Source organism: Molossus molossus, unplaced genomic scaffold, assembly GCF_014108415.1.
Source record: "Molossus molossus isolate mMolMol1 unplaced genomic scaffold, mMolMol1.p scaffold_m16_p_3, whole genome shotgun sequence".
NCBI lineage: Eukaryota > Metazoa > Chordata > Mammalia > Chiroptera > Molossidae > Molossus > Molossus molossus.
The window spans coordinates 37,325,140-37,350,704 of record NW_023425366.1 but is presented as its reverse complement, the minus strand read 5'-3'; positions in this window follow the sequence as shown (position 1 = coordinate 37,350,704).

Sequence of the window (25,565 nt, the reverse complement as noted above, 5' to 3'; positions counted from 1 at the left end):
AGTGTGTAAATAGGTGACTTATCTGTGCACCATTTAAGGACAAGGATCGCTAAGACTGAAGTCTGTGTTGCTTTCTAAAAATGGTCATTCTTCAGTGACCAGTGAAGGCTTCTCGGCTCACATCCCCAGCAGGTGCTTCACTCTGCATCATCTTCCGGAGGTTCTGGTGTCAACGCACAGCTCAGGCCTTTCTGGAGGCCAAAGGGAAAGATTGGGAAGCTACGATTGCTAGCACAAGACTTCCCCCACACTATGGCTGCCTTGGCAATTAAAAAGAATTCTGCTAGAATTTTCAGTTTAGACAACTGTTTGCCAGAGATCTATGATCAAGATACCATGTTCTCCGTCCCTGTGTTTTGGAGGATTTGATAATCAGGCTGTGTGCAGTGGGATGATAGTGTTTTTATTAGACGGAAGATGGGGAAAGGGGACGTAAAAAGGGTCCTGGCTCAGTTCTACCCCCAGAGCTTTCCACATGCGCAAGTATGCACACGGGGCCTGAGCCTGCCCGGGACTTGTGGATCTGGCCGATTTGCAGGGAGAGAGCAGGTGTGTCTTGACTTTCACACCTTGCAACCCCTCCTCACCCAGTGGAATCGACTCCCTGAGGGTCCGGTGATCAAGAAGCTTAAAGGAGGCAAGCCTGTGTATTCCTCCAGGATGTCTAGAAGAGTCCCTGGGGAGAGAAGTGTGCTCAGTGACAGCACAGTTAGAGAGAACCTGTGGGCAGCATCGGCACTTCTTGGTGACCAGTGGCACCAGAGGCCAACAGCCCATGTGGTTCCACACAGAAAACACTCCTCCTAGGCAGCCGGGCTCCCGCAGGTTCAGCATCAATGTCCACTGGGACAGTTTCTGTCTGTGGACCGGCCAGGTGAGGCACTACTCTGACAGAGCAGGTCTCTGGAGGTGCAGCCCTCAGGCTGAAGTAGGGGCCAGGCTGGGGGACAAGACACCCCCCCTCCAGGGCACTCTGGACACAGCTGCTTGCAGTCATCAGAGGTGCTTATGCCCGGAGGCCAGGACTCTGCTAGCATCACTACCCTGAGCAGGACTGCCACACCCGCATTTCTCCTGCTCCCTTGCAGCCAGCCTTCGGGTGCTCGGTTCTACCTGTCGGTGCACCTGCTTCTGTTGCCTCCCCTGGCAAGCCCAGCTGCCAGCCTGGTACTTCTGCAGTCGTCTCCTGATCACAGGGCACTCTTGATCCTGCTGTCTCTGATCACAGTGGCGTCCACTCATTCGCTCCCGTCTGTGGTCTGTCACAGCACAGGGTAAGCTGTTGCTGCTTCCTCAGCCTTCCTGACAATTCAGAAGGCCAACCGAAACCCCAATAAACCCCTCATTGACTCCCTGAAAATAAACCCTGACTAGAGAAGCCCAAAGGTAGATAAAACAAGGGAGAGAAAATTCAATTCACAAAACCCAGTGGTCATGGTGGGGCTGGAGCCAAAAGACTTGGTGATGCTGGTCAGGTCTCTAAAATGTTGGTATTTTATTCATCATTGATCTTTTGCATTTATTCATCATTGATCTTTTGTTTTTAGTTCTTTCAAATATTATATTTAAATACTGTTCATCTAGATATGGAGCTTGATAGGTGTCCTCTAAAATCTTGTGCCTGAGGCCAGTGCCCACCACCTTCACGCAATCCCAGTCCTCGCGGTCAGAACCATGAAGTACCTTGAGGGAAGTCCTAACAGGCGATGTGTGGGGCCTAGAGGAAGAAAACCAGAAACTTCACTAAGATACATCAGTATTATTTGAATAAACTCAGAGCAACATCACTTTCCAGCTCTTCTTCTTTCCTAATATATGCGTTCAAGGTTTTAAGTATCTCTTTGTGCACAAGAAATGTCATGTTATAGATTTTGCTATGTAAGGTGTTAATTACCTTCAGTGGACCCTGTTCTGTATTTCTGTCATGACTTCTTTCTTGACCCATTGGCTATTTAGGATTCTGCTTCTTTATCTCCAAACTTAGGGGGATATTCTAGTTGTCTCTTTGTCACGGTTTTCCGGCTCAACCACATTGTGATCAGACAACATCCTTTGGGTGATCTCAATGCTCTGAAATTTGCTGTGACCTAACTTATGCTCGAGTTGTGAGGACTCTGTGACCTGCGCCCCGTGTGCTGGGGAGGCATGTGCTTCTGTGGGACAAATTCTTCTCCACAGTCAATCACATCAGGTTTCTATCACATGTTCATAATTTCCTATGTCCTTACACCTTTTTGCCTGCTTTTTCTGCCATCACTGAGAGTGTTGTGTTAAACTCTTTCTAAACTTGTGAATTTTATTACTGATACTTTTAAGTGTTTCTACATTCATCTTATAAATTTGAATCTGTGGTGTAAGTGCAGAGTAATCTGAAATGTTATATTGTCCTGATGGATGGACAATTTTATCATAAGAAATAGCCATCTTTCCCCCCAGGAAGGCTCTTCATCTTAGTGGCCACTTTGTGTGTGTTGGGTACAGCATCACCATAATGAGACCACAAAGCAAGACTAAATCAGTTTAAAAAGATCAAAATTCTACAGTATCTTCTCCAACCACAATGAAATAAAATGAAAAATCAATAACTGAGGAAAATCTGGAAAATTCACACATATGTGGAAATTAAACAACACACTCTTATTCTTAACCAACGAGTCAATAAAGAAATCACAAGGGATTTAGAAAATACTTTGAAACAAGTGAAAATGAAAACACAACATACCAAGACTTGTGGGATACAGGGAAAGCAGTGCTCAGAAGGAGACTCACAGCTATAAATGCCTACCTTAAAAAAGGATTTCAAATAAGCAAACTAACCTTTACCTTAAGGAACTAGAAAAAAAAAAAGCACACAAAAAAATCTTAAATCTAGTGAAACGAATGAAATAATAAAGATTAAATCAGAGATAAATAACCTAGAGAGTAGGAAAAGAGCTGAGAGAATCAGTGAAGCCAAAAATTGGTTAATTGAAAAGATAAAAATATTGACATTTAGTTAGACTAACCAATAAAAAACAGAGAGAAAACTCTAATTACTAAAATCAGGAATAAATGTAAGAACATTTCTACTGACATTACAGAAATAAAAGGAATTATAAGTGAACACTATGAACAATGTTATGTCAATATATTAAATAACCTAATAAAATGCACAAATTTCTAGGAACACACATAGTATTAAAACTGACTCAAGAAGAAAGAGTATGTATTAATAGATCAATAATAAAGAGACTAAGCCTCTCTATGAATAAAAGCCCTGGCCAGATGGCTTCACCGTTGAATTCCATCAAACATCCAAAACAGAATTAACATCAATTATTCTCAAACTTTTCTAAGAATATAAGAGGAGAAAACCTGTTCTATGAAATCACTATTGCCCTGATACCAAAGCCAGACAAATACATGAGACGAAAAGACAGCTACAGTTACATATCCCTTATAAGTATAGATGTGAAAACCCTGTACAAAATACCAGAAGCCCAAACCAGCAACATATTAAGAGAATTGAACACCATGACTAAATGGGATTTATCTCAAGAATATAAGTGTGTTTCAACATACAAAAATCAAACAATGTAATACATCATATTAGTAGAATGAAGAGGAGATAATAATCTCAATTGATGCAGAAAAGGCATTTGACAAAATTCAACACCTTTTCATGATAAAAATACTCAATAAACTAGAAATAGAAGGAAACTTTCTCAACAAGATAACAGGTATTTGTGAAAAACAAACATCGAATATCATACTCAGTGGCGAAAGCCTAAAAGCTTAACTCCTAAGATCAAGAACAGGGTAAGGGTGTTTGTTCTCATCACTTCTCCTCAGCATTGTACTAGAGGTTCTTGCCAGGACAACTAATCGAGAGAGAAAGAGAGAGAGAGAAAGAGAGAGAGAGAGAGAGAGAGAACCCATATTGGAAAGTAAGAAGAAAACCATCTCTATTACTCTATTATTATTGCATTATACATCTTATAGACTACATACTCTTGCAAATAGAAACCCCAAAAGAATCCACAAAAAGCAATGAGAGCTAATAAATGAATAAACAAATTTACTGGATACAAGATCAACTACAAAAATCAGTGTGTTTCTACTATTTGCCAATGAATAATCCAACATAAAATTATATATAGAATTCTATTTATAGTAACATCAAAAAGAATAAAAGACTTAGTAATAAATTTAACTGATAAGGTGTAAGACTTATATATCAAAAACTACAAAACATTATTGAATAAAATTTAAAAAGACCTAAATAAATGGAAAGATATCCCATATTTATGTATTAGAGGACTTAATAGTATAAAGATGGTAATACGTCCCAAAGCAATCAAGTCAATTTCTATAAAAATTCCAATGGCCTTTGTTTTCACAAATAAAAAATATGATCCTAAAATTCATATGGAATTGCAAAAAACTCTGAGCAGCCAAAACTAAATACAAAAAGAACAAAGGATAGTAAAATGTATAGAAATTGGGAAGGAGGAAATAAAACTGCCTTCTTCAGAGATAATATGATTGTGTCTGTAAAAAATACTAGAGAATCAGCAAAATAACTCTTGGGACTAATGGGTGATTATAGCAAGGTTGTTGGATACAAGCCTAATATACAAAAGCTAGTTGCTTTCATATATACCAGCAACAAATAAGTGAGATTTGAAATTAAAAACACAATATCATATACATTAGTGTCCTTCAAAATAAAATATTTAGCTATAACTATAACAAAATTTGTACAAAGATGTATATAAGAAAAACAATAAAACTCTGATGAATAAAATCAAAGAACTAAATAAATGAAGAAGCATTCCATGTTTGTGTATAGAATGATATCAATTATTCTCAACTTGATCTATAGATTCAGTGAAACCCCTATCAGTCAAAACCCCAGCAAGTTATTTTTTGATATGACAAACTGATTCTAGTGTTTTTTTCATGGAAGCAAAAGACCCAGAATAGCCAACACAATACTAATGAAAAAGAACAAAATTGGAGGACCGACACCATCCACTTGATATTAAGACTTTCTATAAAGATAAAGTCATCAAAACAGCGTGGCGTTTGTGAAAGACCAGATATATAGATCAACGGAACAGAATAGAGCCCAGAAACAGACCCCCATAAATACAGTCAACTGACATGAGCAAAAATGATGCAATGGAGGAGAGATAACGTTGTTTTTTTTTTTGTTTGTTTGTTTGTTTGTTTTTTTAACAAATGGTGCTAAGTACATGTTATGGGTTTGGACAAATTTATAATGACATGTACCCATCATTATAGTATCAGGTTAAAGATAGAATAACCATATGATCCAGCAATTCCACTTATAGGTATATATTCAAAAGAACTAAAAATAATATGTTCAAATAAAAATATGTTACCTGAATGTTCACAAGAGCACTATTCACAACAGACAAAAGGTGGAAACAACTCAAATATCCATCAATGCGTGAATGGATGAGCAAAATGTGATATATACACAGAATGGAATATTATTCAGCCACAAAAGGAATAAAGCTCTGAGACCTGCTACAACATGGATAAACCTTGAAAACACTATGCTAAATGAAAGAAGCCAGATACAAAAGGCCACAAGTTGTATTATTTCATTTATAGAAATGTTCTAAAAAAGTAAACCCTTAGAAGCAAAAAGCAGATGAGCAATTACCAGGATTTGGGGGAGGATAAGTGATGAGTGACTGTTTAGTGGGTAAGGGTTCCATTTTGGGGTAATGAAATATTCTGGAATTAGACAGTGGTGATGGTCACATTATATTATGAATGTACAAAAGCCACTGAATTTTACCCTTTCAAATGGTTAACATGGTAAATTTAATATTATGTGAATTTTATAAAATACATAACAAACCCTACATGTACAAAGATAGCAACTGGAATATTATTTTAAACACTGAACAATTACAAACAACCTAAATGCCTAATAATGACTATGACGAAACCCTTGTGAAACGTGCCCAGTGGGTACTACATAGCTGTTTTAAAGGTTATTGTGAATACTGCAGCTAAATGTAACAATTATGCTCAGAAAAGAAGCAGAGCACAAAATTGCATATATTCTACAACAGCAACTTTAAAACAGTAAATGTATATATATATATATATATATATGTATATATATATATATATATATATATATGCAAAGACTGAAAAGGCAAAAGTGAAATTACTTCTGTGTGATTTTATGGAGGATTGAAAAATTTTGTTTCAATTTTTCTTATGATAGAAAAGTTGTTGCCACTCATTTAACAAATACTTATCAAATATTTATTCATGCCATCAGAAAAAAATAACAACTTAGCCCTGGTTGGAGTGGCTCAGCAGCTAGAGCGTAGGCCCAGGTTCTGAAAGGTTGCAGGTTGGATCCCTGGCCCCAGTCAGTGTTTGTTGTACAGGAGGCAACCAATTGGCATGTCTCTCTCACACTGATGTTTCTCTCTCTCTCCCTCCCCCCCCACTTCTCCCTTCTACTCTATCTAAAAAAAAAAAAAAAAAAAAAAAAAAAAAAAAACCAATGGAAAAATATCCTCAGGTGAGGATTAACAAAAAGAAAAAAGAAAAAAAAAAACTTAAAAATTTGAGTTTGAGATTGAAAAACAGTACTACAAGATAAAGCAATCACTATCAGAAACATTCAACAGCACACATTTTGAATTGATGCCAAATGCTGACTATGCCCTTGATTTCCTTGTGATGAACCGTTACAGTGGAATTTAAAATCTTTCATTCTATTGACTATTTTAATAAGGGAAAAGGATGTTTATTTTGAGTTATGTTAAAGTTTATAAGCTCACCAACATCAATGGTGTCTTAAAGAGACCAATGTCTTCATTAATTCTTTTGATTGTTTATAAAATATTCATTTCTCATCAATAATATATCAGACACTCTCAGGAAGTAGAGAAAAGCAAAATGTAAATATTTTCCCCAAGAAGTTTAAGATTAATAAAGGAGATGACATGTACAATGAGCCAGTTCTTTTAAAGTAGGTGTTTCATTTGAATTCCAGCACAAATGTAGAGAACATTGGCTCCACGTAAGCACATTATAGAAAATAAAACTATATTCATGACATTCTGTCTAGTTCAAAATATTCATACCTTACCCTTAGCCAAAATTCTGTGAATTTTCATTTTAATAAGGTGCCACTTGACAAGTTTACTGTGCAGCTGCCTTGCTCAGTTGACTATAGGTCAGTTTTGTGGCATCTGAAACGAACTGAAATCTACTTTAAATAGTTATTTAATCTGATCATGGTGAAATTAGGAAAAGTGTTCTTTGCTGCCTATTGAATATTAGACTCGACTGCAAGCAAACCTTTGGAGCTGATTACTGTATGACAGACACAGTTCAATATTGATGTCTGCATGACACAGTCTCCTGTGTGCCACTATGGGGGACACTGCGCGATGAGTCACCCCTCCATCCCTGCGTTCCAATCTCACTTTTTCTAAACTTTTATATCTTGGCCCCAATTGTGCCTTTTGTTTGTTGCAAAAGGGATAGTGATACAAGTTAAAACCGATGACAGTGTCTGTTAAGTAGGGACCAGGCTGATGATCTAGAGCAGACTCCACTGGTATGTTACCCACAAAACCCCAGAGATGTCTTCTGATGCCCAGGAGTTGAGGTTCATTACTAATATTGGGGTAACTCTCCAGATTACAGTAGCTGCTTCGTACAGATATGATCTAGATAGAAAAACATCTGTGCTGCTATTGAGAAGGAAAGACTAACCCAGCCATATTTTAGAAAGAATTAAATCTTTGTTACCTTTAAATTGTTAGGTTCAGATCCTTTTTTAGTTTATTAAACATAACAATGTATGTGTAATTTGCTTTATTTCTTAATGTGTTTTGTTTAGTGGCTTAACAGCAATTAAAAATTAACTTGTGCAATTTAAACTTAAAACTTGAGTCTGGTCAGTGTGGCTCAGTGGATTGAGAGTCATCCCATGGACTGAGTGGTCCTGATTCGATTCTCGGTCAGGGTACATGCTCAGGTTGCAGGCTCTATCCTCAGTAGAGGCGTGCAGAAGGCAGCCAATTGATGTTTCAATTTCTCTCTCCCTTCCTCGCTCTCTAAAAAAATTAATGAAAACATATTTAAAAATAAATAAATAAACTTAAAACTTGAAATACCATAAGGTGTTAAAGTTTTATCAGTATTTTAGAATATTATATAAAAGTAATATGATAGAAATATTATAGAAAAAGAATATTAAGTTTTCTATAATTAGTACTTCAATGTGGTGAAACAAATATAGAAATCTCTTAACTTAGAAAATAAATAGAGGGGAAAGTGAAAAACATTAAATTTAATTTATGAGTTTTGGTTTATTTTTATTAAGATGATAATAATTTGACAATGTAGGCAGGAACATATATTTACAAATCTTCCTAGATCATATTGTTTGACGATAAAAAGCTATGGGAAACCAAATTTTCATACATTCAACTACAGATAACCTGAATTTTGATCATTAGAGATTAAAATCTCTAAATATATACCATAAACAAAATTTGAACTTTTCTGTAGTGACTGACAGATGAAAATCCAGTTCTTCCTGGTGTAACTGTGACCTAGTCAATATCTGTCATTGAGGAATGTTCTGTACAGCAGAGTTGATGACTCCGTTTGAATGAGTAATTACACTTTTGTACTTATTATCTTATAAAAATAAGGAGGGAATGAGAGAGAGGGAGCTAATACTGGTGGCAGGATCTTTAACACAATGGAGCTATGGGTGGAAATCACACGTGCTCAGGTGCTTCTCCTGATGTTGGCAGCTGGCCTACAACCCAGTGCAGAATCCACTGCGTGTCGTGTCAACTAGATCCTCTGATGACCTCTCATCTGGCTACCTGTCGTACTCTACTTGAAGTTATCACGCTGTTTTATATCAAACGGTCACTATTATAAATATGTGGTAATTAGCAAAGCAAAACACCTCTCTATTGTGAACCATCTTGATGGAGTAAACAATGTCTGGCCACGGTCAAAAGTGGGATGTTGCCGTGCATTATTTACTAATTTCACTAATCTGGTGATGTGATTGGCACCACCTAGTACTCTTTTTCCCTTAATCTCCCAAATGTGAACTTGCAGTTGACTTGGAGTGGCTGTCTGCAGTTATATTTAGGGTTCTGACGCGCAACCGCCATGAGTCCTCACTGCCAATGACGTGACGCTGTGGCCGTGCCATCAGGCCACCCTCTGCGTACAGTGGGGGCCTTGGAAATCAGAGGAGCGATGATTGGTCTTCTGCCCTCTGTGTGGCAGAGCAGCCATTCCAGGTGAACTTTACCCATCGATGCCATTAGGGCTCTGAGTTTTCTCAGGGGCTTCTGACTAGGCATATTGTGAGCTGTTTAAGTGACAAACCAGTTAGGCAGCAGGCACCTTTGCTGTGTCCTTCCTTGTCCTTTGGGTGACTCTCCAGCATCCTTGCCCAAATGGTCAGCATCTGGCTGTCAGCTGCTCCTGCGCTGCTGGTGGCTGGTCGCCTGCCACAGTTCGGGCTGGAGTCTCCCTCCTGCACCAAACCCTTCAGTGCTGTTCCTGTAACTTTCATTAGACAAATATCCTTTCTTTAAAATATATTTTATAGGAAAAAAACTGATCAATTTATATGATTAGAGTGGATGGTCAGTCTGAATATCTTAAAAGAGTTTTCTTTCTTTCTTTTTTTTTTTTACATACATTAATTTAAACTATTATAACACAAAATTGTTGTTATGGATTGAGGCGTGTCCCCTCCATCCATTGAAAAAAGCTATGTTTCTCCTTCTATGAAGGGCTTAAAACAATAATAGAATGCACTCAGTGAAGAGTCCACATACCAGTTCTACTCTTTGGAAAGTTGGGTCCTAAATGATCACTCAGAACTCACATCACAATGTCCATGTAGGCCTATAGCTTATCTTCACCACTGACACATTTCCCTTCTTTAGGAAGATTACTTTGTAGAACTCCCAGGTGTAAAGTTGGCCCCTGACATGCATGTATTTCCAGGGCATGCTGCTCATAATTCTGAATGGGTAAGCTCATTTTGGAAACAGTTTTTGTCACTTGCCTGTGTACTAGGAGCTCCTGAATTTCATGGTGAACTCAGTAAGTGATTGTAAGTATGGGGAACTCAAGATGATCTATTCTGTAATTTAGTGACCACTAGGAGTTGTTATTTGTATTTAAAATTTAAAATAAGGTGCAAATGAGATAATCTTTTCTTTGGAAAGGGCAAATTTTTAATAATACATATAATATTTTATTAAGTCTGCATATAATTAAAATTGAAGTGTATTTAAGAATTGTTAATTATTTTAAAACAACACATCAAGAAAATAATTGCTACTACCTATTGTTACATGTTTATTACTGAAACAATTTATGTTTTTTATACAATAGATACCACTTCTGATCAATAGTTCACACTCAACAACTCCTATTTTATTCTTGCCTTATTGCATTGGCTGGGACCATAGTCATGGCAATACGGCTACATGTATCTGACCTTAAAGGCAATACATCTATGGCACCACCCCATACAATGTTAGCTCTGGGCTCCTGATGTAAATGTGTGTGTCTGTATGTTAAGGAGAGTGAATATGTGTATGTTACATTTGACCAAGTTTGCTAGTACCATGTTCATAGGTTGTACAAATTCTTTGTGGCCTAGTAAATGCTCTGTTTTATAACTGTCCCATGGGTGTTTGAAAATAATTTTTATGTTCTGTTAGAAAATGTATTTTTTATATATCTATTAGGTTAAGCTTGTCAGTTGTATATTCAAATTCTCCTTTTTTGTATACTTTAGTAACTGTTATTATCTGTCAGTTTCTAAAGTTGGGTAATGGTTCCCCTAATTATTTTGAATCTCTCAATTTCTTCTTGTATTTATAACAGTTTTTGTAGTATATATCTCAAAGCTCTGTTCTTAAAGGAATAAAAGTGTATGGCTCACATATTCTTTAAGGATTATACTTTTTACCATAATTATCTAACTTTTCCCACTTTATGTTTTTATTGTAATTTTCACTTTTTCTGATACTAACAGTGGACTCTGTATTTTTCTGATTTGAATTTGCCTTACACATTTTCTTGATCTATTTTACATTTCTATTTTGTCATTTAATTTCTTATAAAACAGAGATTTTATTTTATTTTTAATCTAAATCTAGGAGATTCTTTTAGTCAAGCTAGAAAACCCTTATGTTCAACCCTATTCATCCATCTAACTTTGTATTTACCATTTGTAGCTTGATTTGTAGTGTCTTGTGCTTTTGACAGTTACATCTCTACATTGATTTAAAGATATGGTGGCTTACCCAGCCTTCCAGCCTGTCTCAGGTGCTCTTGGCTGCGGAACAGCGTCACCCCATCTGGTCATCACTTTGTCTTCACACAAAGTCTGTGAACTGAATGAACTGGGGGTATGAGGTCCCGGTGCCCAGAAGGTCCTTGGGTTGCCTTCTCATTATTCCTGATCATAGAAGTCTCAAGCCCTAGGAAGCCAGCGGGAGGTGTTCCCTCTGGCTGCGACGTCACTCCAAAGAATGTCAGTCACCGGCTTCCTAGACATCAGCAGAAACTTTTGGGGAGTCAGAGTAGCGGGGCTGTTGCTTAAACAAGTAACTTAAGAAGGTCAGGGAGGATCAAGGAAAATTGTCCTTTTAACAAATCAGTGTTAATTAATGTCTGCTTCACTAAAAACACAATTTCCACTATGATGTTTGGAACCTGAATAAACTTTTTGAGTCTCCAGCTGGAGGACATTTAAACAGCATCCTTTCTGCAGAGCTTTAAGGTCTTAGACAGCAAATCACTTCCTAACATTAAAGAAATATTTTATGTGCTTTCAATATCAGTTCTCATCATTTAAACAATGACAAGAAACTGTTTTATTGCTGTAGAACTGCCATAAGCAGGAGCCCGGAGGAACCCTGGAAACGTGTTACATTGTATTAATTGTCTGTATTATCTGTGATGCAGGAGCCTGCTGGGGCACACCAAATGGGTTAATGACTGTGCTGTAAATAAATGGGAAGTGTTTAAAGCAGTATTAATTGAAATGCATTCATGCAATTACGAATGCCTGTGTCAGGCCAAGGCCTCTAAATGCCCACTCTTTTACTGGAACGGCTTGTAAAGCTGTAGGATGTCTGAGCCTTTCTCACTCGTTCCGATCCAATCTCCCACAGAAGTGCTGTTCCTCCACCCCGTGCAACAGGTCCAGGCTGCTGGAGCACCACCGGGCTGGGAGGGGTAAGGTTCCATCCTGCCCAGTTCTCTCCTAGGCAAGGCAGCCATTCTCTGCTCAGCCAGTTCCATTAGCTTGCTTGTGTTTTCTGAAGCTGTGACCCCAAATCATTGCTGGACTAGCCCTCACGGTGCCACCCTTAACACACACGCAGAGGGCAGGGGTCAGGGAGGGGTCGATGGGAAGAAAGGAATGTCAGTGAAGAGGTGACATTTTACAGTTGTAGAGTGTGTCACATTAGCACACACATGTACACACACATACACACACACACACATGAGCCTTGCTGATGCCCTGGGAAGTGAGCAGGGTGAGAGGTCATACGCAGGTACAAGTGGGAAAACTGGCCAGCTGGTTCAAGATGACTTCGCTGGCAAGTGGCAGGGCTGGGACCAGAAGCCTTGTCCCTGGAGCCCAGGTGAATACACCTGTGGTTCTCTCAAGAACAAGATCCTTTTCCGTGGTCTACCCCACAAGAGGTCCACTGACAGCCAGCTGAGGAGAGGGGCCAGGGTGGAAAAGATGTGCAGAAATAGATGGCCTTTTAGGACCTCCTACTTTCTTTGTAGCCTTGCACAGGATCCCAGCAAAAACCCTAGTGGGCTTGGAGGATTGGAGAGCATTCAAAGGACATCCACCACTAGGCGCGTGTTGTATTCTTTTAGAAAATAAATGAGCCCAAAGTAACACATGTGGCTGCATGTCCTATGGAGTTGTTCTAACTTTGTCCTGTTGTTCAGGGTCATCCTTCAGCCTTGAGGGGAGGGAAGGACTTGAAGCAGCAGTCGCGAGCACCCCGCACTTTCTCTGTCACCTTTGGCCTGACAATCTGTCTTCTGGAGGTGCAGTCAGCCGTGCTGCCTGGCCTTCCTAGAGAGGCCATCTGTGCAGGCCATCGCGGGGGGCGGGGACGACACACCACAGCCCCGTGTCTTCGTCAGAGTCAGAAGGACGTGCTGACCAAAATCGGAGCTCATTCATGGCTGGCTATCCACCTTGGAGGGAACAAAAGACGTCTGTTTGATTTTCAGGGGAAAGAAATTCCACAGGGGGAAAAATATAGACTTAGGTGGTCGACAATATCAGTTCTAAAAATGCAATTTCCGGATTAATAACAGGACTCTGTAGTTGGCTGGCTCCTTCAGGACGTGCGCTTTTGACCCACAGAACATATTATGCCCCGTGGCTCTGGCTGAAGCACAACGTAACAGTCCTCCCCTTTTTAATGCATGATGTCTATTAAAACGGCTGCTGCTTGTACCGGGGCCAGTGGAAATGGGAAACACACCTCAGTCTGTAGGCTGGCTGCTGGTTAAAATGTGAACTTTGTAACTCTAATATTTGCATGCTGATATATTACTTTATGATGGGGAAAATTCCACAAAAATCATGTTTTTTATTTGAAACCTTTTATAGGACTATGTCTTATATGTCTTGTCCTACTTAAGAAGATAAAGTTCTTGCATCAAGGACACATCTTGATACAAAACACAATTTGTCCATCGCACATACATACCACATATACACACATTATGTACATACATAGATATACACATGCATATGTTTACACAGACACTCGATGTGCTATGATTTTAGACCTAGATCATCATTTGTATCTTATTAGTCTACTGTTGAGAAGAGTGGGGAGAGAAACAGCTGGGCCTGTGTTTATAGGGGCTCCTCAGTTCCCTGTCTTGTGTTTCTGTTCAAGAAGTCAAACCTCCTCTTCAGGAAGCTGTCAGACCCAAAGGGGAAAATAAACAACAGTCAGCAGTGTTAGTGACGGTAAAAGAACTCTACATGACCTGCTGCCTCATTTTATCCACCTGCCATTGTGGGTGGAAAAGAAGGGAAAGTACTCTGTTCTAGGGGTTAAAAATCAGACCCACCAGGAGAAATGAGAAGATGTACGGAAACGCGGCCACAGCCGTGAGAAGGACAGTAAATACAGTACACAGCTCACGTGGGAGGACTGCTCACATCTACAACCCAAGATGACCATTTTCAAATTGCTGTAGTATTGAGTGGATAACAAGAGTCTCTATTTTTTAAAAAGGGACTTTTTTTTTTTATTAATCATCCAGATCATTGTCAATTATTATAAAGAACAGTGTAGGTATTTGGGCAGATGGTTTCATATTTCCTCCTGGTTCTTGGAGAGGTATAGCTTGCTCACAGAGTAATAAATATTATTTCTTTGAAAACTCATATATTGGGAATTAAACCTAATTATCTTTAGGGGAAATGTCAAACAGATTCTGAGTTTTATGGTGAACTGAAGCAAATCTGTCAAAATGCTGTCCCCCACAAGAATCGTTGTGCCCAGTCTCCTCTCATCGTCGATTGACCTGATGCTCCTGGTGGGGATGCATGCACATCTGGGCAGAGCCACCTGGTCAGTGGTTGCTGTAGCCTCTGCATCAGGCTTCAAGTGAGCATCCAGAGCTGCCAGGGCAAGAAGAGAGGGGATGATTATGTAGATGCTCCTGTTCACTTCCCATACCACATTTAGGATCTGTCTACCATTTCCATCAGTCTAGTGTTTGCATCAGTTTTCTTTCTAAGAATGATGTTATCCTAGGTCCTAGATCTGTCCTGTTGTCATAGATTATGCCCTCTAAACTTCAATGGAGTAATTTTAATTCCACAATGGATGCTTTCTGCAATCATAGCCAATGGTCATGGCAATGGTCACTGGAGGTCATAGTGAAGGTCGTGAGTGATGGTCATACATAATGGTTGTTGGTGATGGTCATGGGAGAAGGTTATAGTGAATGTCATGAGTAAAGTCATGGGTGATGGTCATGAACAATGGTCATGGGGGTAATGGTCATGAGAATGAATGATCATGGAAGATGGTCATAGGTAATCATCATGGATGATAGTCATAGGTGATGGTCACAGACAGTGGTTGTTGGTGATGGTAATAGGCATGGGTTTTAAGATCACCAGCAATGGTCCTGGATAATGACTGTAAGTAAAAGTCAAAGGGAATTGTCAAGGGAAATAATTATGGGTGATGATTGTCAATAAAGGTAGTAGATCATGGCCATAAAGTTAATGGGCAAGGGTTAAAAAGATGTCTTCAGGGAAAAGTGTACTGTTATGGGGAAACAAAGAATGCAGCTTTCTGGGTCTTGGGTGGATCTTTGGTCCCATCCAGGAGTGGTTCAGTTGTATAAACATTTCAGATTACAATTTAGGGAGAATGTGTGAAGCAAGGGGCTTAAAGGGAACTGTGTGTAATACAGAGACATGCCTGAGCATGTCAGCAAAGGAGAACAAAGGGCAATTCAAGTATTCATGAGTTAAATCCACAAAAAAGGTGGAGGTAGATTTGAAAGTTTGTTGCATTTCTTTTGCAGTTTCTGTGATGAAATTCAGGAAGACAGACCTGTAGGTACATTCTGGAAAAAGGTTCAGGAAATGTGAAGCATAGTCACCACTGTGACCGAAATGAATGAACATCTAAGTCTAAACACGGGGGTGAGAATAACACTTATGAGTGATTAAGGTTATTATGGTTGGTTCTCCTCCAGTGGAACAGGATCGAAGAGAGGACAATGAGCGAGAGCTGGAAGTGGGAGGCTGGGCCTTCCTTTGCTTTGCTTTGATAGCAGATGATCAGTAGGAACATACTTTTTAATTTTTATTAATAATTCTTTTCTTTATTGATTTGAGAGAAAGGGAGAGAGATAGAAACATTGATGAGTGAGAACATTGATTGACCACCTCTTGCATGCCCCCCACTGGAGACTGAGCCCACAACCTGGGCATGTGCCCTGACTGGGAATCAAACCCGTGACCTCTTGGTCCATGCTCAACCACTGAGCCATATCAGCTGGATGGAACACACATTTTAAAAAACTAGTCTCATCTTCCCAGTTCTCCAGGAATAATGGAAATAAAGTCAGTTACCCTTGAATGTCAATCTGTCTTAATACATGAGTCTTGACTCTTGTTTCCTTTGCAAATATGCAATCTGGCAATTATTTTCAGGGTTCATGAGTCATCTACTACTTGGGAATCCACAGAGGCTGCTCCCACTCAGCTCCCCTCCTGCAAAAACCTTCACAGCATTACAACTGGCCACCTGTCCTTCAGGAGCAGTAGCATGAAAATAAGATATTTGTTTTTTATTTTATTAAAAATATTTTTTTCCTTTATTGATTTTAAAGAGAGAGGAAAGGAGAGAGAGAGAGGGATAGAAACATTGATAAGGAACATCATTTGGTTGCCTCCTGCATGACACCCACTGGGGATTGGGCCCACAACCTGGGCACGTGCCCTGACCAGGAATCAAACTGGTGACCTCTTGGTGCATGGGTCCATGCTCAACCACTGAGCCACACCAGCTGGACAAGATACTCGTATTTTAATAGTTTGAGGTATTTTGGTGAAGGATTACATCGGAGGATCAAACAAAAGTGCATTCTCTGTGCTTTCTAAAACTTATTTGATTTATAATTTTTCTCTGAATTCTGGACGCCTGTAAAGTTTTAAATCAAATTAAGTACTTTTGAGTTACTCACGTGCAAACATTTTCTTCATTTCCAGGGGCTTGTTCTTTCACAGTCTTGCACAACAGCAAAACAGATGAGTAGGTTTTGTTGAAACTTTGCAAACAAACTCACCTTTGTGCTAAGGCAGTTATGGAAAATTTCCAACTCAAGTATACACTTTGGAAAGGAGACGCAGGCCAGGCAGGTGGCGGTGGCTCCGCCCGGGTGCTCCTCCGCCCGGCGCCTCCCACTCGGAGTGTGCCGATGTGCGGGTGTGCAGGCTAATTTCACAGCTCGTGTATTTTCTGCTGACCTGAAACTACTGGGGGAACACATGAAGAGTGGGCAGAGCAAAGAACTTGAAAAGGATTTTGACAAAACTATGTGCAGAAATTGACGGGAAATCTGCTGGACTGGAACCAGGCGTGTTCTGTAAGATTGCGAGCCTCAGAGGTGGAGTTCGGAAGAGCGTAAATAAAGTTAACCAGATAAATAGCAGAACAGGCATTTCTTGAGACAATCTTTCTAAATTACAAATAACTTAATACTATGATTATTCATTTCTGAGGGTGTGGAGATGGTTTTGGGTACTGATGCTGATGTGAGAGCAATGGACAGTTTCATATCCCCACAATTCACACGTGTGAGTCTGGACCCGGGGTTGTAAGGGCTGTGGGAAGGGGACGACACACTGGTACTGCCGACCTCTCTCTCTCTCTCTCTCTCTCTCTCGTAGACAAAAAGGAGCAGAGTCGGTCTGAATTCCGATGACTATGTTCACAGTGTCCCTGAGGGCAGGGGACCAGGCTGGGTGACTGAGAGCCTGGAGCAGGTCCCGCTGTGCTGACCTCTTTAGCCACTTCTCTCACTCGGGTCCTGGGTGGGAGGACCCACCGGCCTTGCTCGCATCCCGTGTGTGTAGAGCGAGGCTCTGTTCTCATCAGCCTCCCTGGGCCGACCATACCTGCCCGTACTACAGCCCGGAGGTTCTGCCACAGAAAGGGTGGCCACCCTTCATCGGCAACCACCACCCCTAAAACCTGCCCAGAGGGAAGATCCACTCTCAGTGGATGGTCACCGAGTCAGCTCACTAATTCCATTGTGTGAGTGTGTGTGAGCACGTGTGTGGATGTGTGTGTGTGGGGGTGGGTGCGTGTGGAGGACCATCAGGGCCGTGGAGGTCCTGGGGATGGCACTGAGAGTGCCCCAGTTCCCACGGACCCTGTGTGGTGGACACGTTGTTGGGAGGAAGGCAGGACTCTGGGGTGGGGGGTGGGGGGTGGGGGTCTGGGTGACCTAAGGTGCTGTAGAGCCTGTCAGGCCTGAGGTCATTGTGGGCAGATGGTCCAGCCCCATATGATAGAACTAGCCTCCTGTCCATCGTCTCTCCACACTGTTTGTCCTGTCCCCAAATCCCCTGGATTCACACTCAGAAACCAAGCACACCATGGTTCTTGTATTGTCATTGGAACTCTATGCCATGATGGGTGAACTCTATGCCACCCTGATGGCATGGTCCCATTCTCTCCTCGTTCCCCGTTTCTCCTTCATCTCCCTTCACAGGGGAGCTTCTGAGCTGATCCTCCCTCACTCCTTGGGCAGGGAAAGCCATTTTGTCCACAACCGCATCTTCAGTTCGGAGTTCCACTTCCTTCTGCAATCAATACACCATTTTCTCAACATTGCAGTGTATCGTGACTAAGAGAAAACTCTCGTGAATAAAAGAAATGTATTTGCCTTGAATACTTTATTTTTCTGTTTTTTTAAATATTTTTAAAAATTGATTTTAGCCCTGGCCAGTTTTCTCAGTTGTTAGAGCATTGGCCTGTGGCCCAGAGAGACCTGGGTTTGGTTCCCGCTAAGGGCACGTACCTCGGTTGCAGTTTGTCCACAGCCCTGGTTGGGTCATGCGGGTGGCAACCACTCAATGTGTCCCTTTCACATCAATATTTCTCTCTCTCTCTCTCTCTCCCTCCCACTCTATCTGAACAAAAAATGGAAAAATATCCGCGGGTGAGGATAAAAAAAAATTGATTTTAGACAGAGAGGAAGGAAGAGGAAGAGATAGAAACATCAATGAGAGAGAAACATTCATCAGCTGCCTCCTGCATGCCCCCTACTGGGGATCAAGCCCATAACCCAGGCATTTGTCCTGACTGGGAATCGAACCAGCGACCTCTTGGTGCATGGGATGATGCTCCGTCCACTGAGCCATACCGGCATGCCTTGGATCATTTTTTAATGTGACTGAAGCAGACTCATGTATTAGCAGAGGCTGACAAAGACAGAATGCTGATTTCCCAGCTCACTTGATCCAGATCAAAGTGGGAGAGGGTCCCTGTGTATCAAATGTCCTGTCACGTGTGGATGACAGCCAGACTATGGACTTGGCCACTTAATGCAGATAAAGACACTAGCAGACAGCGTCAGCAAGACCGCTTTCCCTGTGTGTTCCTAACAGTTCCCCACCAAACATGCACACTGGAACTTTTACCATCTCCGAACAGAGCCCTGACAGTGGGATGGTGAGAGGTGGGACATGGGCCGCCAGCGCACTCAGGACTCCCACGTCACTGTGGGGTCATGCTGCCTGCCCGGGCCCCCATGGCAGCCCCTTTGCACAACTCTTTACTTAGGGGCAGACTTTGGAGCTTCTTGTGGTATGGGACATTGTAGGTGACAAACCCTTCTGTGTGGCTAAAGGAAGGTTGCTCCCCACAGATCCCCAAATCATCTGGAAGAATAAATTTTCCATCATCAAAACTAATGACAGACCAGAAAGAGAAATCAGCTGCAATGTGGGTAACTTACAAAGACAAAAAGAAAGTAATACAAAGACAGACAAAATTATCTTGAATATTAAATGAATAAAACTGTTCACCAGCATTTAATCGTTTGCTGTGGCCCCAATACCCTGACAGTTGACACATTAGTGGTGTCCTCCAGGTTCACCCATGCTATTGCACATGGCAAGACTTTCTTCTCTCTTATGGCTGAATAATACTCCACACACACAAGTGCCACTCTACCCACTCATCTGTCCATGGACGTGTGGGCTGTTTCCACAACTTGGCTGTTGCGAATAATGCTGTGATGAACATGAGCGTGCAGATATGTCTTTGAGACCCTATTTAAGTCAGCCATGGAAGGACAAACACTGCATAATTTCATGTACACAAGGTTTCTAAAATGGTGACAACTTTAGAGACTGTGAGTAGAATCATGATTTCCAGGGATGGGGGGATGGGCAGCTGGGGAGTTGCTGTTCAAGGGGTACAAAGTTTCAGTTTTGCAAAATGAGTACATTGTAAAGACCTGCCATGCAACATTGTGTCTATCACTAAGTATACTATATAGTGCACTCAGCACTGGTGAAGAGGGTAGATCTTGGTTAAGAGTTTTACCACAATACATATTTATTTATACATGTGCACCAGTACCTAGGTTCAAACTGCAAGTGCATTGGCCACAAGCTGTGGGCTTGTGAGCAGATTAAACGCAGTATCCTGTTTGTGATAAACTCTCAGAGTTGTTTGAGAGCCTCCTTTGATGTGCCATGTGCTGACATTCTCTTTTCTCACACCTACACCCCTGTGGTCACCAGCGAGGCTTTCCACATCAGGTTCTCCAGCCCGCCCCTTTCTTCCCATCCATGTGGTGCATCCTTACTCCGAATCCTCACTGATTCTTGCCTGACTGGCCAAGAGCCCCTGGACTTCCCCTAGTGACATCGTCCACCTTACCGTGTCTGCCCTCCCCACCTCGCCCATGCACGTTCATCATCCTTCAGCTCAATTCAAGCCCCGTAGGCCCTTTCCTCGTGTATGAGGACAGCTTTCTCTGCTTTTGAGACATCTTCCCTGTGTGTCCCACAACCTGGTTTTTCTGCCTGTACTTCAAATGCGCCCCATCTCTACCAGACCCTGAGCTCTGGTCCCCCTGCAGGGACCAGAGTTTGGGATAAGCCCTGTGACAGAGATGAGGGCATGGGGGAGCCAAGGACATTGCTAACATTATCACCGTAGCCCACCTTGAAAGTCACCGCGGGGAGCTTCTCAGTGGGAATCAGTCTGTGTGGGTAAAGCTGACGGAAACGATCTCTGTCAGCTATGGACGGGGTTCTCCCAGGTTCTGAGCCACCCATAGGGCAGGCATGATCTCATTCAGTCCTCAAACCAGCCCAGGGGAGGTCAAGGCCCTGGGACCAACCCCCACCCCAGTGTCACAAAGTGCTCCTTGAACTGCCCCCAGGTCTGCCCCCTGAAATCAAGCCTGCCATCAACCATGCTTCCCCACGCCCCAGTTCTCAGCTGCTGAGCTGCTCGTGGGGGAACAGAGCTGCAGGAGCCCGTAGCCACAGATGGTGTGGGTGGAGGAGGGGAGGCCCGGGGTCCAGCTCCACCCTGCCTCCCAGAAAGGGACTCCTGGGAGCAGGGCCCAGCATGCCTGTCACCCTCGGGCCAGGGTGAACCCAGCTGGTCTGCTCTCATCAGCAAAGTGTCTCAGAGAAGAACCGTCTCTGACCCGTGGGAGGGGACAGCAGCTCTGTCTTCAGATTCTCTGTGTATCAAACTCAGGCTGTCCATGGGCCTCAGTGGTTCTTTAGCTGTGGGGGTAGCGATGGGCTTCTATTTAAACCCAGTTGAACATTTAACTTCTGACATTGTGTATCCTCTTCGGAATTTTCCTTCACAGAGTTTTTAAAGTTACTTTCAAGTAACCCAGTTTGCTTGTTTGGTTTCGTCTGGCACAACAGATGACAATAAGTGTCAGAAACATACTGTGTCCTGAAGATGATCCCAAGCAGCTTCCCTCTTGAAGGGCCGTGTCCCTGAGCCCTCCCCTCCCTCCAGCCAGGACGCCCTGGAGGCTGGGAGCAGAAGCGTCCACTGGCCAGCTCCACACAGAGCCCCGTGTCTGGGAGGCAGGGGCTTTGTACCTGAGATGCAGCTCCAACACTAGTTCTGTTCTGGGAGGGAATCACTTATCCACAACTTCAGTGACCTTAGGAGACAGTGCGCTAAGTGCCTTAGGCCTGGAGCACGGGAGATCCTCCAGGCTCATAAAGTCGCCCTCGCAGGGACCGGGATGCCAGCGCCCAGGGTACACCCAGACTGCGCCCCGAGTGGGGTTGGCTGGAGTGCTAGGTTGTGCAGAGGCGGCGGCGGCGACGCAGTAGGGGAGCGACAACATTCAGACAACAGTTTTCCCAGAGCGAGGAGAGAAGCAGTGTCTAAAATTGGACGTGGCGGTGATTTTGGAATTCTTTCCATCTGCATCCAGCCATCCAGCAACAGCTTCCAGCCAGAACAGCTCCTCTCCTGGAGCCGGCGCCCTGGGACATCTCAGGGCCGGGATGGAGGCGGGGGGGGGGCACTTCCGGACACTTGTTTCTGCTGGGTTTTGAGGAAGGTCAAGTGCCCTCTTGTCCAGGTGGCTGCAGGAGGATGGCAGTGTTTCGTGTGGACTCACCTCCTGGGTGTGGACAGGAGGCCTCCTGCCGGGGCCCCTGCAATGGAGAGCATCCTGCACTCGCTCTGCCCTGTGGTTTCCTGCTTGGGTCCTCATTACTGGCAGGATGAGCGTAATGAGTGCGGGCTGTGCTGAGCCTCTGGAACTCACCCCGTACCTCCCCTGATGTCTTGGCCAGTGCACACGTTTCCCAGCTCTTGCCAGCTCCTCACTGTCTGTTTTGAGTTCCATCACCTCCAGCTCAGCTTGCCCGGACATGTGAATGAAGTGAGCTTTCCGGGAGGCGAGACAGAAAACAGGGATCTCTACGGATGACGCTGAGCCTTTGACATCCCAGTGGGAAGTCACCCTAACATACTAACTGTAGGACCCAGAGCGACAGAATGAGGACCAAGTTCTTCGGAAGCACCTGCCACTCAGAAAGGATATTTTCACATCGTGAATGCTTTGTGGCTCGCACCCAGAATTAGATGGAACTAGGAGACCCCATGGAGAAATCCCACCGAGGGCACAGACTCGTGAAAACCTTGAACGCATCTGTCCCGGAGTCTCTGGGAACTGACCGTCTGTGGTGACCTGGAGTCACACAACTGCTCTACAAACCGTTTCGAGAACTAATTCCACGTGAACACACATCTAATTCATTATTTATGTAACAAATTACCTTTCTCCACAGCAAGCAGAGAACTTGCCAAGTAGGCCACCACTGTGTCTTTCTGATTTTCTTTATTCGGTCGGGGTGGGTGGGGGTTGGGCAGACAATGGACTGCACCCCCAGTGCTGCGACTGTGGAGGGGAGCCCTTCCTCAGCTTCGGTCTTCGGGCTCAGCTCCGCCCAGCACTGCCTGCTCTGCAGATCTGCTTCCCCGTGGCCCCAACGCTTCTCACGGCTGTGTCTGCGGGAAGGCAGCCCTCGCGCCCCTGGAGACCCCCGTCCTCCTGGGCAGATGCACTGACCGCCTTCCAAGCATCAGGGAAGTTAATAAAAATCCAAGGCTGCGGGCCTCATGAACACCTCGAGAGAGCTTTTTGGTGCAGAATGCTTTATTATTTGGGATAAGACATGGTTTTAAATCTGTTACCAAGTGGAGGAGAATGACAAGGGAAGGAAGCAGCGCTGGCTGCGTGGCATGGGTGGGTTGAGGGAAATGCCGTGTGTCATTCTCTGTGGGTATTGCCATCAGCCATGAGGGCACATGGAGGGAAACTAGCGCTCTGCGTGGGCAGTGTACTGGGTGCGCACGCGTGGGCTTCAAGAGGGACGTGCTTGGCAGGGACCCTTTCTGTGGTCAAATAACTGTGTTCCTGGGTCCCACGAATGCTTGTTTCTGTCACAAGCATTCTGGCCATCCATTTAGCCTAACGGTGTGGCCTCTGGTGCACCCACTTGCTCTGGCCATCGTTGGAAGGATACAGATTTATCTTGAGTTTGGTTTGTAACTCAGGCTGTTGTCAGGGAAGATAAGAAGCCTTCCATTGTGTAAATAGTCAGTCATTTCAAATCCCTTTGAGGCCCTCTGCCAGCCTTATCAGGGTAGGACTCTATGAACGCGCTTATACCTAGGGAGTTCCCCTCTTTGGTTGAGTAATTTATATATAGCCCTTCCTCTGTGCATAGAGCATCTCAAGAAAACCAGGGATAAGTTATATTTTTAACATTAACGATTGCAGTGGAAAATGGTGTTTTAATTCCTTGGGACCATCCTGGTACTATTTAATGACATCCAGCTTCAGGACGTTCAATATTACCCTTAGTCCCTAAGACCAATTCCACAACACTGGGTCTGGTGACTTGGGTGGTGGGCAATGGGACTAGTACCGAGGATGGAATGGTCTGGACAGGCAGCCTTGTCCACCTCCACTGACCGTTAGCAAATCCTTGCTCTGAACAGCCTCCTGGCTGGGCTCTGGGGACACAGAGATCCCCGTGCTCCCAGAACTAACAGTCTGCATGTGGGTGGTGGTGGCAGGTCCTGCAGCAGGAGCTCTCACACGTCTCAGTGAGCTGGGCGCTCTCCCTCACGGGCTGCTGTGTGTCCAAACCATCACATCCGTGGGCATTATGTGCTCTGATTACCCAGTCCTGTTGCTGGCGCTGCAGCAGCTGCTGTTTGGGGTCTACTTTTGTGTCTCTGGAGAGAGGGGGATGGGAACCACGAATTCGGGAACAAGGTCCTGGTGACAGCTACATCACCCATCTGTGATGGTTCATTTTATGTGTCAACTTGGCCGGGCCATGATGCACAGATCTGTCGTCAAACATTATTCTGGGAAGAGAATAGAGAGCCCAGCAATAAACCCATGCAACTATGGTTAATTAATGTGCAACAAAGGAGCCATGAATATACAACGGGGAAAGGACAGTCTCTTCAATAAATGGTGCTGAGAAAAAACTGGACAGCTACATGAAAAAGACTAAAACTGGACCACTATCTTACACCATACACAAAAGAGAACTCAAATGGATTAAAGACTTGAATGTAAGATCTGAAACTGTAAAACACCAAGAAAAAACATTGGCGGTTAGCTCCTTGACATAGGTCTTGGTAATAATTTTCTTGCATCTGACACCCACATCAAAAGCCACAAAAGCAAATATAAACAAGTGGGACCACATCAAACTAAACATGGCTGCACAGCAAAGGAAACCATCAACAAGATGGAAAGGCAACCCATGAATGGGTGGAAATAATGGTCAGTCATGTATCTGATGATATATATCCAAGATATATAAAGAACTCGTATAATTCAATAGCAAAAAATATCTGATTTAAAAAACAGGCAGAAAATCTGAACAGACACTTTTCCAAAGACCACATACAGATGGCCAACAGGCACACGAAAAGATGCTCAACATCATTAATCATCAGGGAAATGAAAGTAAAAATCACAGTAAAGTATCCCTTCACCCCTGTTAGAATGGCTATTATCAAACAGACAAGAAGTCACAAGTGCTGGCGAGAATGTGGAGAAAAGGGAACCCTCATGCGCTGTGGTGGGGTGTAAACAGGTGCTACCACTATGGAAAACAGTGTGAAAATCCCTCAATAAATTAGAAGTGGAACTACCATATGATTCAGCAATCCTACTTCTGAGTATGTATCCAGAGCAAGTGAAAACATGAATTTGAAAAGATATATACCCCCATGTTCACTGCAGCATTTATAATAGCCAAGATATGGAAACAACATACATTTATTAATAGATGAATGGATAGACAATTGTGAGATATAAATAATTTTAAAAGAATAACATTTTGCCATTTTCAACAACATAGATGGAACTTGAGGACATTATGCTAAGTTAAA